This window comes from Dendrobates tinctorius, unplaced genomic scaffold (genome assembly GCF_039654945.1).
Source record: "Dendrobates tinctorius isolate UK_male_01 unplaced genomic scaffold, ASM3965494v1 ptg000016l, whole genome shotgun sequence".
Classification (NCBI taxonomy): domain Eukaryota; kingdom Metazoa; phylum Chordata; class Amphibia; order Anura; family Dendrobatidae; genus Dendrobates; species Dendrobates tinctorius.
In genome coordinates, this window is record NW_027361684.1 from 39,021,270 (window position 1) to 39,038,621 (window position 17,352).

General features: G+C 49.5%; 1 long non-coding RNA gene across 1 annotated transcript in view; it reads right to left on the bottom strand.

Moving 5' to 3' along the window:
* Positions 1–17,352, bottom strand: part of LOC141078102 (uncharacterized) — a 187,691-nt gene that overhangs the window by 147,149 nt on the left and 23,190 nt on the right. The window lies entirely within an intron of this gene.

Here is a 17,352-nt window from a genome sequence, read left to right on the forward strand (position 1 = left end):
TGTTGTCCAGTTTGTCCTGAGTACGCTGGTACCCGATATGTGGGGGGGGACTACTGGTTGGGCACATATCGGGGCTCGGAAGGGAAGTAGTGACGTTTTGAAATACCGATTTGATGGAATGGTCTGCGGGCGTCATGTTACGTTTGCAGAGCCTCTGATGTGCCTAAACAGTGGAAAAACCCCACAAGTGACCCTATTTTGGAAACTAGACCCCCAAGGACCATATTTAGATGTGTGGTGAGCACTATGAACCCCCAAGTGCTTCACAGAAGTTTATAACGCAGAGCCGTGAAAATAAAAAAAAAATTTTTTTTTGCAAAAATAATTTTTTAGCCCCCAATATTTTATTTTCCCAAGGGTAACAGGAGAAATTAGACCCCCAAAGCTGTTGTGCAATTTTTCCTGAGTACGCTGATACCCCATATGTGGGGGTAAACCACTGTTTGGGCACACGTCGCGGCTTGGAATGGAGGGAGCGCTGATTGATTTTTGAAAGGAAAATTGGCTGGCATAAATCGTGGCGCCATGTCGCGTTCGGAGACCCCGTGATGTGCCTAAACAGTCAAAACCCCTCAATTACAACTCCAACTCTAACCCCAACACACCACTAACCCTAACCCAACCCTAATCATAACCCTAACTACAACCCTAACCCCCAACACACCCCTAAACCTAATCCCAACTCTAACCCTAACCACAACCCACCCCTAACCCTAACCCTAATTCAAACCCTAACCCTAATTCCAACCCTAACCCTAATTCCAACCCTAAACCTAATTCCAACCCTAGCCCTATTTCTAACCCTAATTCCAACCCTGAATACGTCATGCTCACCTTGAAAAAGACACTTAGAAGTGTCGATACGCGTGGGTTTCTCTTATGGACTCTTAACATCACCACTGACCGCACCGCTGCTATTCAGAAGACGGGACGACTGACTGGTTCCCCTAATCACTATTATACGGGGTGACGTATTCAGCTTCTGTAGCCCAGCATGCAGGATGCATTGGGCATCATTGTGTATTTACTATTAACCCCTTTCTTGTTTCATTCAGCCGTTTGGCTTATTGTAATAATCAGGGTTTAACTTTTGCACTGCATGCTCCATATATGGGGGCTACACTGGTTTATAATCTAAGATTGTTGGTTATATGCTAGCAGCATTTATTCAGAGTTATTTTTCTCTGTGCACTTTCAGCATTTGCAGTCTACTGATATATTAAAATCTATTATGTTATATTCTGTCATCTTTTGGAGAGTCTTATGATCTTTTGGATGTTTTAAATGCTTTTAAATGTGTGCTGTTTTTTGGCTTGTCATTAATAAAATTTGCTCTTAGTTTGTACCTATTGATACTGTGTGGTGATCCTATTTTTTTGCATGATTCTTTTCCTCTTTTTGGTTTACGAGCACTACATCCGCAGCTGGCAGTGTTGCACACGAGGTGTCCCACTATCAAACAGCTAGTGGTAAGCGTCAGCAGGCTGTGTTAAAGATGATGTCTTTGGGCGACAACAGACACACCGCGGAGGTACTGGCCGACTACTTGCAGCGACAAACAGAGTCATGGCTGGGCAGTCTACATCTTGAGGCAGGCAAGGTAGTCAGTGATAACGGCCGTAATTTTGTGGCATCCATAGCCCGTGCAAAACTCACACACATACCTTGCCTGGCTCACACTTTGAACCTGGTGGTGCAGTGCTTCCTTAATAATTATCCGGAGTTAACATCCCTGCTCCATAAGGTGCGAAGACTGTGCTCGCACCTCCGTCGCTCGGCCGTACACTCCAGTCGTATGCAGAACCTGCAGCGATTGCTTCACCTCCCCAAGCACCGCCTAATCATAGACATTGCAACAAGTTGGAACTCCACCCTGCACATGGTTGAGAGACTGTGCGAACAGAGGCAGGCTGTAATGCATTTGTGGGAGGATACACGGGCAGGCAGTTTGAGGGAAGACATGGAATTGTCGGGTGTGCAGTGGTCAAAGCTGAAAGACCTCTGTAAAGTCCTTCAGTGTTTTGAGGAATGCACACGGCTGGTAAGCACAGACGACACCATCATAAGCATGAGCATGCCACTTATGCGTCTGCTCATGCAAAGTTTGATGCACATTAAGGATCAGGCATCTGCAGCGGAGGAGGGAAGCCTTTATGACAGTCAGCCATTGTCTGGTCAGGGAACTGTCTTGGACGAGGTGGAGGAAGAAGAGGAGGAGGATGAGGATGAGGGGGAGGCTTATTTTGAGCAGGAGAATGTTTCTCAGGGGGCAAGAGAAAATGTTGTCGTTCCAAGGTCAGGTACAGTGTTTGTGCATGACTGTAGGGATGTGGATTTGCCAGAAACTTCTCCACCACCCACCACGGGCAGTGCATCATTGACACCTGGAACATTGGCCCACATGTGCAATTATGCCTTGCGGATCCTAAAAAGTGACCCCCGCATTGCCAAAATGATGAGGGATGACGACTACTGGCTGGCCAGCATCCTCGATCTACGCTACAAAGGCAAATTACACAACATCATGCCACAGGAGAACCTAGAGATAATATTGGCAAACAAACAAGCAACTCTGGTAAACCATTTGTTTGAGGCTTTCCCAGCAGAAAGCAGCGATGCTGGTTCTCCCACGAGCCGTAGTGGGCACAATGGAAGAGGTGTTCGTGGTGCACACAGCCGAAGTGGCGTTGGACACAGGGGTTTAATGACCATGTTGTGGAATGATTTCTCAAGTACCACTCACACGACTGCTAATACTGCATCAATTAAAAGTGACAGGAGGCAGCAGTTGTCAACTATGGTTACAAACTACTTTTCCTCCCATATCGATGTTCTCCCTCACAGGTCATTCCCCTTTGACTATTGGGCCTCTAAACTGGACGCCTGGCCTGAATTGGCACAATATGCCTTACAGGAGCTCGCTTGCCCTGCTGCTAGTGTGTTATCTGAAAGTCTTCAGTGCTGCTGGATCAATCCTGACAGAAAAAAGGACCCGTCTGTCGACCCAAAATGTTGATGATCTAACCTTCATTAAAATGAACCATGCATGGGTTTCAAAGGATTTTGTCCCACCTTCCCCTGATGACACATAGGTTACCAGAAAAGTGCCTCGGTTTTTTCCTCCTCTTCCTCGGACTTGCCCAATTACGCCCTTTGCAGCAGCTGAATGTCCGGCCAACACATCAACATATGCCAATTTTTAAACCTCCCTAACTGGGCTGCCCACCCCTCCAACGGCTGGGGTCAAGACCTGGCGCACCCGGGCAAGTGCCTTTGCTCTGAACAGGTGGATGGGCCCACTGATGGCCGACAGCAATGGCACAGGGCCCCTCATAGTACAATACAGTGTCTCAGAGGGTGGGAGGGACCACTCGCCGTCAGACACACCAGCGTACTATGAGAGGCCCTGTGCGAGTACCGTCGACCACGATTGTGCCCCCCCTGCTTGGTCATGGCCACAGCACTTGCAAGTTGCAATACTTACCTCTCCCTGCTCCACCGCTGTGTAGTCTGGGCAGTTTAATCCTCCACAGGGATAGCCACTAGAAATTTGGTGTATTGATCAATGATGGTTAAGATGTAGCTATGGCCTGTCCTGCTGGCCTCTACCTTCAGATGATCAATGGCTACCATTTGAAATGGATGTCAACTTACAAGCGGATGCAGTGGTGGTTTATGATCACCTTTCACAGTTGTGATAGTCACAGACGTGTGACATTCCTGCCACCATTTTTCAATGTCTCCTCTCATGCCAATCCAATAGAATCGCCTACGGCCTGTGGCTTCTGTCTTTTGCACTCCAAAATGACCAGACACATCATGATAGGCAGTGAGGACCAAGAGTACATCTCTCCCTGTGATCACAATTTGATGGAGACGAGTAACGGTGATGTGATCCACGCTACTGCGATAAAGCAATCCTTTCTTCACAAAGAACCTTTTTCGCTTTCTCCACAGACAGTAATTGAGGGTCTGCATCGCCTCTGCAACATCTAGCGGGAGGTTTTCCCGCGATGAGTAATTCCAAAATTTCTGCTAACACTTGACTTTGCGTCTATACTTGTATCCATGTAGTTTTCAGTAGCTGAGATTCTGGACTGGCTTACTGAGATTGAAATATATACGAAGATTTAAAAGTACCACAACACTGTATACTGGTGTACGCTATGAATACCTTTCCCTTTTTCTACTTTTTTAATTCTGGTGTAACACATAGTGAGCCTGTGAGTGTCTGTGTCTGACTCCGGAAGTATAGACGGAAATTTAACCCTAGACTGGACACACCTGGTATGTGCTGATACAGTACCTCGTTTCAAAACTTTGTATTAAGGTATCATCTGTAGGATAACCAACTGTGGGGGGGACCCTCTTCTTGCCGCAGACAAACATGAGACTGAGACAGAGTTTGTATTGAACAGGTCCGTTTTTAGTGCCCATCCTTCTGTCGACAACAGCAATTCACCACAGCCGTTTCACATTTCTCTGTACACAGGCCCCGGTACCTTCACTTCCGTTGTAACTATAATCGTGGCGTCCTCTGTGGCTCTTCCACTGTGGCTGGCCTAGGCCCAACCACCACAGCGCTGCACCAGTCTGAGCACACCGTCCGTATGATAGCCCCAGGCCGTCTTCGTCTGCGGCTACCGTCCTCTGGGCCACCCCCCCGTGACCTCCTCAACTGTCAGTCCTCTCTGGAGTCTTTCCACTGGCTCTATTTCCTCAGCAGAACTTCCTCTTTACTGTGCTCCCTTCGCTGACTGACTCTTCCAGAACCTTCCCTCAGCCTTTTATACTTCCAGTTCTGGTAACTCTGCCCACCATCACCTAACAGTTTCTCTGACCAATGGCAGTCATTCAGTCCCACTCCTACACTCCACTGCCCTCCAATGGGCAAGCTAAAACACTGCACCCTTTCTTTTTATTTTAGCGGTTTCACACCTACACTGCGCTACACCTCTGCTTCTCACTACAGGCTGGTTTGTCTGTCAGTCCACCTTCCCTACATCATCCATAATTAGTGAGCGTGTGTGGGTTACACCTTCTATATATACGGTGAATCGGAGAAACAAATTTTTACACTATACTCGATACAGCTTGTATCTTGTTATACAGTACCTTTGTTCGACATTTAGCATTACGGTCAAATCCATACTGTGCGAGCGTCTGAGAGTGACTACGGGACTATTTATATGGAGATTTCAATTGTACCCTAAAAAATATATACTTGTTATCTTGTTATCCAGGACCTTTTTTACAACATTTTTTATTATGGTCAAAACCAAACTGAGTGAGCGTCTGAGGGTGACTGCGGAAATATATACCGATATTTTCAATTTGGCCAACACTGTATACAGCAGAACGCTTCTGATACAGTAACCATTTAGCTATTTAGATTCTGGTGTAATCCATAATGAGCCTGTAAACGTCTGTCTGTTACTCCGGCAATATATTTGGAACTTTAAGATTACCTCAACACTGTATACAGCTGTACGCTTGTGTTACATAACCCATTTACAGCTTTTCATATTCTTGTGTAATCCATACTGGGCCTGAGAGAGTTTGTGTCTGCCTCCTGAAATGTATTTGGAGAATCAGAATGTTTACACTATACTATATATACCTTGTATCTAATGATACTGTACCCTTTTTCAACTTGTTATTTTATTGGGTAATGCATACTGAGCCTGTGAGCGTCTGTGTATGCCTCATGAAATATATACGGAGATGTACTGTTATCCATAGACTGTATAGAGCTGTACGCTTCTAATACAGTACCATATATCTGCTGGTATTTTGGGTCCATTTTCCAAAACATGAGGAAGTATGGTGGAAGAGAACGCGGATGTGGGCATGGAGGGCCACCTAGTGCTGATGGTGGTGGTGGTGCATCTGCTGGTAGTGCCAAAAACACAATAGCAAATAAGGCAGGAGGTGTTGAGCCAGCGTCATGGTGTAGCTCTGGAAGGCCTGTAAGGCTCCTCTTTCTGGGAGTCGGTAGACTGCTTTTAAAGCCGGAGTATCAGGAACTGTTTGTGGCTTACATTGCTGAAACAGCCTCCAGCTCTATTGCCTCCTCTTCTGAAGTTGTAAAAAATGCAAGCACTGAGTCGTAACTGCAGGCTTCTGGTCAGGAGCAACCCCTTTCCTTGTGTCCTTCACCCACACCAAAAGTGAAGGATGTGGAAGCACACACCCTAGATAACTTCATGGAGCTCTTTTCACATACCATGCCTGGGTTAATTAAAAATAGGGCCCATCATGTACTGGAGCAATGTAAATGGGGCAGATCAGGCACTGGAGCAGCATCTAAGGGGCCCATTATACACTGGAGCATTACAAATGGGGCCCATTATATATGGAGCATTATTAGAGCCCATCATACACTGGAGTATCATCCATGAGGCCCATCATGTACTGGAGCAATGTAAATGGGGCAGATCAAACACTGGAGCACCATCTAAGGGCCACGTTATACACTGGAGCATTACAAATGGGGCCCATTATATATGGAGCATTATTAGGGCCCATCATACACTGGAGCATCATCCATGAGGCCCATCATGTACTGGAGCATTGTAAATGGGGCAGATCAGACACTAGAGCAGCATCTAAGGGGCCCATTATACACTGGAGCATTACAAATGGGGCCCATTATATATGGAGCATTATTAGAGCCCATCATACACTGGAGCATCATCCATGAGGCCCATCATGTACTGGAGCAATGTAAATGGGGCAGATCAGACACTGGAGCAGCATCTAAGGGGCCCATTATACACTGGAGCATTACAAATGGGGCCCATTATATATGGAGCATTATTAGTGTTATGAGCGGTGGAACGCACTAAATAAAATTAAAATAAAGTGCGTTCACTGCTCGGGGTCCACCGTGCGGTAGATGAGGTAACCGCTGCTAAAAGAGGCAGGGCACTCAGGCGGTAATGTGCACAGGGTTTTAGCTGCACACAGTGCACTAAAGCAGACTCTTATATGCACAGAGCTGCCAACAAAAAACATAAATACCGCTGAGTCTGTATAGGGTCACAGACTTCAGCGATGTGGACACGGTATTAAAGGCCACAGAAATAGCCTTAAACACCAGGACTATCCCCTCTAGACCTACCGTAAAAATTAGGTACGAGGTGTCGCAACTGCGAACACCCGGGAGGCTGCAACCGCAGCGCGGCGTGAACAGAGCCGCAAGCAAGGCGCTGCAAGGACGCTGGCGCAATGCAGGACGCTTAGCTGCTGCAAAAGGTATAGCTGGAGCGCGCTGGCGCTAGCGCTGCTACTGGCGGCTGCCCAATCACTCACACAATCGTAATATCAGAGGGAAGGGGTTTCATAATAAGTCATCCACCAGTCCAAGCATCCATTGCCAAACACACAGCAGCAAGTATGAAAAATACTAGCGCATGGCGGAACAGCCATGCGCACTTTTTATAGTGACCGGGACCTTCCGGAAATCTCCAGAGCCCTGAGCTGAACCAATGGAATCAGGAGCAGGACCTGAGCACCTGACTCCTGAACTTCAATGGAAGCTCATTCCAGGAGCATGCTCAGAAGCTGGCTGAAAGGACTTAGCCTCTGGAGACAAATGTGAGGATCTGGATCTCTGCATAAGTATGGCAGGACACAGATTCCTAACAATTAGGGCCCATCATACACTGGAGCATCATCCATGTGGCCCATCATGTACTGGAGCATTGTAAATGGGGCAGATCAGACATTGGAGCAGCATCTAAGGGGCCCATTATACACTGGAGCATTACAAATGGGGCCCATTATATATGGAGCATTATGTGAAGCTCATCATATACTGTATGGAACATTATATGTGACTAATTATTTGGTATGGAGAAATATATGGGGCTCATTATTCTGTATGGCGCACATTGTGGTGGCCATAACACTGTATGGAGTAATATACTGTCCTGTTTTTGAGCTATTGTACAATTTAAAATAGATCAGTCATGTCATGTAAGCAGTGAAGTATGTGTGATTGTACTATACCTATATTTCTGTGGTGTATCGGAGCATCATGAGTTGTGGTATGTGTTAAAGGGGCGCACTGACACTCTTTGGCCCAGGGCACACGAAAACCTGGAGCCAGCCCAACCCCCCACAACTTTAGCCAAATAACCCCCAGTTTTCAATGCGTAACTATTATTAGGAAGTAAATTAAGGTTGACAAGCTTCAGTTATAAGAATTGATGTTTTTGGCATTGAAATGGGCGCTGTAGGTGTGTTTACTGTCTTCCACTCCCTGCCGACTTTGCTTCCCCATTGACTTGCATTGGGTTTAGTGTTTCAGTCGGCCTCCGACTTTTCCCCATGGTCGGCCGATTTCGTTCGACCCGACTTTTGCGAAAGTCAGGTTTCATGAAACCCGACTCGGCCCGAAAAAAGGCAAAGTCGCTCATCTCTAAGCCTGACGTATGAAACGTATGCTAACCATGGATAAAAACGCTGATGGTAAATTCTCCGGGAGAGCTCTGTCCCTCCCATGGATCAGAATAGTTAATTAAGAAAAACATTGGATTTCTCTGCAATAAGACATTGAATCACAGATATCAAAGTATCAATTTATTCATCTTTTTATGACTTACATGCCCATATAGATGGGACACATTCCCTTTAAGGTTATTTTGGCCCTGGTAAATTGACCCATAGGTTTTTAATGGAATTTACAGTATATCAGATGAATAATACATACAGCCTAATTATGATGTGAAAGGCGTATAGTGCTGCTGAATAGAATCTCCATTAATAAATCATAAAGTAATATTTTCTCCATGATCTTTTATTACTCTGCCATTATTGGTCTGGAATGTGCTGTGTTAGTTTTGGTAATAACAGGAGCCAGAGCTGGTAATGTCATAATATATATTTCAGTATAGTGCGGGGTACATTAACTGAAAAACCAGTCTAGAGGTCTATGTCACAAAATAATTACAAAGTATAACACAAATTCAAACATACTTTCCTGGCCACAAATAGAGATTCCTTCTCTGAGAAAATCTTTAACCTTTTATGTAAATGAGGCCGCAAGTGCGCTGAATGTGGGCTTATGTCCTCTGAATTTTTCCACACTTAGTGCCACTTCCATGTGCTTGACTGATGACGTAGCAGAAGTAGTGAAATCAATCAAGCACTTGGGGTTGGTTCTAGATGGAGAATAATGCAGAGGAGCGAGCCAGCCATAAGCCTGCCCAGGTGCACTTGCAGCTTCATTTGTACATGTTGATTTTCTCATCAATTTAAAATCTACATGTGGCCAGGAAGGTATGGGTAAACTTATATTTTACTATACCACCTAACAATGTCAATAATTAAATTTATATTAAAACCGTACCACCAGCAGCTTTGTATAATCACTTTCTATCCATTTTGTACACATATGTATTCAGAGTTTCAAAGGTGATAAATGCTGTACAATCCTTCACTTTCCGTTATTACAATGTAAAGTCCATGGCGAAATAAATATGATAATTCTCATGGAGATGCTAGAAGTCACCTGGGAAAACAATAGTCTTGAGTTGTAAAAATACAGATTTTCCTACAGCTCATGGTCAGGATCAACCTTAGTATCTGACCTCAATTGATATCTCATGCTTTCTTAGCTTATAGCAAATGATTGACTGCTCTTTCAATGCATTATATTCTTTATATATGGATTGCTGTGCTATTGTACTGACCTGAAATTAATATACATGACTGTTCTCTCCATGGGGCGCACACTAGTAGATGTGATAAAGTCACATGACGTCTATCAGTGGGATCACTATTTTTGCTATGAATTAGCAGGTGCTTATTAGTGTTATGGATGAAATGAGAGCTGGCAGAGTAGAATGTAGAGGTCCATTTAAACGGACCGACCGTGGTCACTAAACAGCATTTAGTAGTTACAGTTACACAGGCTGTCCGCAGTAATAGATGTGCATGGAACGATCTGCAAAAGATCGCTCAGAGGTCATAGGCTGCCATGGTTCTTGTCACTGAGTCCTCTTTACACAGAACAATGCTGTGGAGGACAGGACCAGTTCCTCCCACCTCACCAATGTGACATAAATACTCAGGCACAGCTCTCCGGTGCCCCCTTTGTCTCTCAGGTCAGTAAGAGAACTGCACCTAGAGCAAATGGCCGCCGGGGAGGATGTCCTGTTACCCGCTGGGTATTCTAAGATTCGTAATCAGAGTAAAAGCATCAGCCCAAGATTCATTTTATGGTTTAATTGCCTTAAGGGCGCACTAGATAATTACGGAAATATACAGTAAGCTATACAATGGAATTACAGTGAATTTGCAGTCAGAGCAAAATATAACAATAAGGGTACAAGACTTAGAGATATTAAGCTGGAGGTCAATTTACCAGACTGTAGGTTGCATGTGGGTGCCGGGAGCTCTGCAGTCCACAGGTACAAGAATCTTAGTTGCCGGACAGACCCCAAAGCACGGGCCGCTGCTCCCCTTGGCAGATCTGTCCCCAGTTCCTTCTTAGATCATCATCGTCTGGTTCTTCTGTGAGAGAGTGTCTCTGCCATGTGCTGCTAGTTCTTAAGCATGCTGGGTTCCTCCCCCTGTGTCAGAGGGTGGGCTAATAATCTCCAACCTTTAGCTCCCTGCAGAACTTATTCCCAATATCTAAGAAAGGGGGTAACTTTCTACAGCATGATCGGATCAGGACACAAGAGGTACCAGTGAATGCGGTTTGTTTTGCCTGTCGTGTGGAGAGCAAACATGGCCCCACTGGGTTGCTGTGGAGGGCCAATCTCTATATCTCAGGTCCCAGAGCCCTCACCGACTCAGGAGTCGCACTGCCAGATGCACGATTTCCTCAGGGTCACACGGATATTTTTTATGAGTCTATAACGCGAAAGGTGTGCTCAATCCATGATCCTAGGATGGAGCCGAAGCGGCTGGGAGAGAAAATGGATGTGTATTTCTGTGTCCAGCTGACAGGTATATTCTAATTGACGCCCCAGGCACCTTCCTGCCCCATGCTGGCATGGATCCTACTCAAGCATTGAAGTTCTGTTTTGGCCTTCTGTCATTATCATACTAAAAGGCCTTGCTATTCAACATTGGAGCACTAAATCCTGCTTTCTTCAATATGCTTACAGGCCCTAGGGGGTAGGAGCAGTTAACTCCTTCATCACACCTCCCTGCTTTAGAGGGTGCTAGGGGGTATCACATTCCTGTGCTCCCCCATGCGCCCTTCCGCACCCTCTCCTTGCTGGGACAACCCATTAGCGTTACCATGGTCCCTGCCTCTTTTGTGGCGAATGGTGAAGTGATACTGCTGGAGAGCGAGGCTCCAGCATAACAACCTCCCATTTGTCCCTGAGACCATGTGTAACCAGTTGAGGGGGTTGTGGTCTGTTTCCACAGTGACTTGGCATCCGTTCAAGTATGGCTGCAGACGCTGCAGGACCCACACAATTGCCAGACATTCCTTCTCCATCGTGGAATAGGCCACTTCCCTCAGCAGGAGCTTCCAGCTCAGGTACAGAACGTGGTGTTCATGGCCCGTAGGGCTGATCTGGCTGAGCACAGCACCGAGGCCGAAGTCGCTGGCGTCGGTCTGCACTACGAACAGCCGCGTGAAGTCGGCCGCCTGTAGTACAGGAGAGCTAGAAAGCGAGGTCTTGAGGGCCTGGAAAGCTGTCTCGCAGGCGACTGCCCAGTCGACTGCGATGGGCAGCCTCTTCTTGGTGAGGTCCATCAGGGGCTTGGCCAGGGCACTATAGTGTGGAACAAACCTATAGTACCCAACAGTCCCAAAGGAGGACATCACCTGCTTCTTGGTCCTGGCGGTGGCATCCACCTTCCCGGGGTCTGGCTTCAGAGCTCCCCCACCTACCCGGTGTCCAAGGTAGTGAACCTCACTCATACCCAGCTGGCATTTTTCCGGCTTAATGGTCAAGCCTGCTCGCTGGATCCGCCCGAGCACCTTCGCCAGGTGCTCTAGGTGATCCTCCCAGGTGGGACTGAAGATGGCAATGTCATCTAGGTACGCGGTCGCATACACTTCCAATCCCTCAAGCAGCGTGTTAACCATCCTCTGAAAAGTAGCAGGGGCATTCTTCATGCGGAATGGCATCACCGTGGACTCGTGCAGTCTGAATGGGGTGACAAAGGCAGAGCGTTCCCGTGCTCCAGGGGTCAGGGGAATCTGCCAATACTCCCTCTCAGATCCATGATGGACAGGTACTTGGCCCCGGCCAGCTGATCGTGCAGGTCATCGATGCGTGGCATTGGGTACGCATCCGTGACCGTCACAGCATTGAGCCCCTGGTAGTCCACGCAGAACCGCGTAGTTCGGTCCTTTTTAGGGACGAGGACTACAGGCGAAGCCCACGCGCTGTTGGACACTTGGATCACCCCCAGTTTCAGTATCTCGTCTATCTCTTGGCGCATGTGCTGCTGCACCTCAAGAGAGACCCTATACGCTGAACGCTGGATCGGGGGGTGATTGCCGGTGTCCACGTCATGGACAGCTGTTTCAGTCCTTCCGGGCAGGCTGCTAAACAGCTCCCGAAAGGGGTGTAGGGTGACCCCCAGCTGGGAATGTTGGTCCTCCGAGAGCTGGTGGCCAACCCCCACATCCTCGATGGATCCACCCGCCTTGGCTTGGGTGCGCAGATCCAGGAGGGTTTCTACCTCTCCTTCCTCGGGAAGGTTGCACACTGGGTGGGCACAAGCCTCCCGCTCATGATAGGCCTTCATCATGTTCACGTGGAAGGCCTTCCTCCTTCCACGGGCGTGGTCCAGGGTGACCAGATAGGTGACAGCATTGAGCTGCTGGTGCACGAGGTATGGACCCCTCCCAGGCCACCTGAAGCTTGTTTTGAGGTACGGGGACCAATACCCACACCTTTTGACCCACCTGGTAGGTCCGCTCACAAGCATTCTGGTCGTACCACCGCTTCTGGTCAGCCTGGGCTTGGGCCATATTGTCATGCACCAGCCGTGTCAATGCCATCAATCTGTCCCGGAAGCGCACGACATACTCAATGACCGACACTCCAGGGGTGGCCAAATCCCCTTCCCATGCTTCCTTCACCAGAGCAAGGGGCCCCCGTACACGTCGCCCGAACAGGAGCTCAAAGGGTGAGAACCCTGTTGAGGCCTGTGGGACCTCCCAGTAGGCAAACAGCAGGTGTGGGAGATACCGCTCCCAGTCTCTCCCATGGGAGTCAACCAACATCTTCAGCATCTGCTTTAAGGTGCCATTGAACCACTCACACAGGCCATTGGTCTGTGGGTGGTACGGGCTGGCTACCAGATGTTGCACCTGTATCTGCTTACAGAGAGACTCCATCAGCTGCGACCTGAACTGGGTCCCTCGGTCGGTGAGCATTTCCTGGGGAAACCCCACTCTGGAGAAAATCTCCAGTAAGGCAGTGGCCACTTTGTCGGCCCGAATGGACGACAAAGCTACTGCCTCCGGGTACCGGGTGGCATAGTCCACTACCGTTAGTATGAAGCATTTCCCGGAGCGGCTGGGAGTGGACAGAGGTCCAATGAGATCTACAGCCACCCTCGAGAAAGGCTCTTCGATGATGGGCAGAGTTACCAGTAGGGCTTTGGGGCGCCGCCCCGCCTTCCCCACCCTCTGACAGGTGTCACACGAGAGGCAGTAGGCAATCACCTTGGTCCTCATTCCCGGCCAGTAGAAATGCTGAGCTAGCCTGGCCCTGGTTTTAGTGATCCCTAGGTGTCCGGCCATGGGAATCTGGTGTGCGATCCTCAACAATTCAGCCCTGAACGGATAGGGTACCACTAACTGTCGGTCCCTGGGCCACGCCTCCGGTGAACCCTGCTGGACTGTTACCCGGTACAGCCGTCCCTGGTCCCAGACCTCTCGCTCACGGTCGGACTCCAGGGGAGGCTGTGCCGCCTGCTCCTTGAGAGCTTTCTGGCTAGCGTCAGCTTCCGACGCTGCCTGAAATCCCTGACTCGATGTGGCAAGAATTGACGAAACTGCCATATCCTCTGTTAGCTCCCTGGGATCGGTCTCCTGGCCGCTGTCTGACTCAGCAGCCACTTGGTCGGAGAGGGGGAAACCGTCGGACCTCTGCGAGGCTCCTTGGGCTCCGGCGCTCCTACTCCTGGTAACAGCGGCCACAACTGCTGAGACCACAGGTTGTGCCTGCTTCCCCTTGGCCCCTGACCAAGTCGTCGGGTCAGGCAGACTTCCCTGGCCGCCTGACATCCCAGATGCAGGGAACTCCTGCCCTGGGGTCTTACCTGGTGGCTCCTCTCCCGGGACACCCCCTCCCCCCATGGCCTGTTACTCTTTCTGCAGAGGCCCTAGACTCAGCAGGCTGGATTCACTTAGGGGCCCTACACTGCCCATAGCAGCCCCTCCCTCCACCTCTGAGCTCACCCCTGCAGTCTTCTCACCTGTCCTCACTGTGAGCCCTGTGTGTGTAGTGTCAGTGCATGGCTTACCATCAGGTTTCACTCCCTCCTCCACTGTTGGAGGCACATTCAACACATTAACATTAGCATTCACAGTAGAGTCATGACATTCTTGGGGAGCCGGACTTGGGGGTTCAGTGGCCACATACTGAGACACTGGCAGCCCCAAATCGGACCCAAGCAACACATTGGCAGGAATATTTGGTGTTACTCCCACCTCCTGCATTCCCCTCCCGGCGCCCCAGTCCAAAAACACCTTGGCGACGGGCAGCGCAGGTTCAACGCCTCCAATTCCGGAGATGGAAAGGGTTTTCCCAGGCACCAAGTCTTGAGGGGACACCACCTCAGGACGTACCAGGGTTCGTTCAGCGCCTGTGTCCCGCAGTCCCATGACCGCTGAGCGGCCGATGGTGACGGGTTGGTAATTGTCCAGGGACCTCCCACCACCCCCTCCCACACACAAAACAGTGGACGGTTTCTGGGACAGAGATGGGGCTTTATGGCGCTGGGGACACGCAGCCTTAAAGTGTCCCGGCTGGTTGCAATGATGACAACGTCGGGGTTCTGCTCCTGGCCTGGAGAGGGCAGCAGGGGGTACACCCCTTGCACTCTGGGGGCTGGGGGGACAGGGGCAGGATTGGGCTTACCCCCATTCCAGGTGCTGCTGGCAGGCTTCTTTGGCTTAGACGCCCTGTTGTTGGCATACTCGTCTGCCAGGGCGGCTGTAGCAGAAGCCTCCTTTGGTTTCTGGTAACGGAGGAACTGCTGGAGGTTCTCTGGGCAGTTCCACAAGAACTGCTCCATGACGAACAGTTCCTGGACCTCCTGGCGGGTGGTGAGCTCTAGACCCGAGGTCCAGTGCTCCGCAGCTCTCAGCAGTGCCTGCATGTGGTCGGTTCAGGTGTCCTTTGAGCCCCGCTGCAGGCTCCGGAACTTCCTGCGGTACAACTCCGGGGTGAGGTTGTAGTGCTGGATCAGGGCCCGCTTGATGCTGTTGTAGTCCTGCTCCTCCCCGGCAGGTAAGTCCCCCAAAACTTCCAAGGACTTACCCTTGCCCACTGATCCAGGGCCAGATGGTGTTGGAGCCGGAGGCATGTTCTCTCAAAGGCCAGCAGAAAGAAATCAAGGTCTCCATCCTTTTCAAGCAGGGGGAAGTCCTCTGCCCAGACCTTGGAAGCCTTGGACCCCGGTGGGGCTGGAGCGTCCAGCGGGAGCCCGTGCTGAGCCATCTCCAGTCGGTGCCGGCGCTCCGCAGCTTCACGGCATTCTGCAGCCTGCAGCACACGTTCGGCATGCTCACGCTCTGCCGCCGCTTGCTCACGCTCCGCTGCTTTCTCTGCCGCTACCAGGAATCTGTCATGGGCGTTGTCGTTACCAGCCTCGAGCTGTGCCATAGCCGCTTGGAAAAGGGCCTCCAATCTGGACAGGCTGGGGCGGGCAGGTGGTGGACAGTCCACTGCGGGACTGAGCACGGGGGTCTGGCTCCTTGGGGAGCCCTGGCTGAGCTCCCCCTCGCCTTCATTGATATTGTCCTTCACCACCTCCTCATAGACCATAGCATTGGCCTCCCCCTTTGCCTTACTCATGGTGCCTTCTGCCATCTTTGGAACCTCTGGTTATTGACACAGCTGCAACCCTGACCTCGCACACAACTTATTATATTTGCACTCTGACCATCTAGTGCTGGGCTGACCTTAAGACCCCAGCAGTGAAAGTTACCGCTGGTAGTCTTTAGTGTCTGGGAGTAGTTGTCCCACGCACACTATTACTCTGATCCCACCGCTGCCACTAATGTGGTGGACAGGACCAGTTCCTCCCACATCACTAATGTGACGTAACTACACAGGCACAGCTCTCCGGCGCCCCCTTTGTCTCTCAGGTCAGTAAGGGAACTGCACCTAGAGCAAATGGCCGCTGGGGAGGATGTCCTGTTACCCGCTGGGTATTCTAAGATTCGTAATCAGAGTAAAAGCATCAGCCCAAGATTATTTTTATGGTTTAATTGCCTTAAGGGCGCACTAGATAATTACAGAAATATACAGTAAGCTATACAATGGAATTACAGTGAATTTGCAGTCAGAGCAAAATATAACAATAAGGGTACAAGACTTAGAGATATTAAGCTGGAGGTCAATTTACCAGACTGTAGGTTGCATGTGGGTGCCGGGAGCTCTGCAGTCCACAGGTACAAGAATCTTAGTTGCCGGACAGACCCCAAAGCGCGGGCTGCTGCTCCCCTTGGCAGATCTGTCCCCAGTTCCTTCTTAGATCATCATCGTCTGGTTCTTCTGTGAGAGAGTGTCTCCGCCATGTGCTGCTAGTTCTTAAGCATGCTGGGTTCCTCCCCCTGTGTCAGAGGGTGGGCTAATAATCTCCACCCTTTAGCTCCCTGCAGAACTTATTCCCAATATCTAAGAAAGGGGGTAACTTTCTACAGCATGATCGGATCAGGACACAAGAGGTACCAGTGAATGCGGTTTGTTTTGCCTGTCATGTGGAGAGCAAACATGGCCCCACTGGGTTGCTGTGGAGGGCCAATCTCTATATCTCAGGTCCCAGAGCCCTCACCGACTCAGGAGTCGCACTGCCAGATGCACGATTTCCTCAGGGTCACGCGGATATTTTTTATGAGTCTATAACGCGAAAGGTGTGCTCAATCCATGATCCTAAGATGGAGCCGAAGCGGCTGGGAGAGACAATGGATGTGTATTTCTGTGTCCAGCTGACAGGTATATTCTAATTGAAGCCCCAGGCACCTTCCTGCCCCATGCTGGCATGGATCCTACTCAAGCATTGAAGTTCTGTTTTGGCCTTCTCTCATTATCATACTAAAAGGCCTTGCTATTCAACATTGGAGCACTAAATCCTGCTTTCTTCAATATGCTTACAGGCCCTAGGGGGTAGGAGCAGTTAACTCCTTCATCA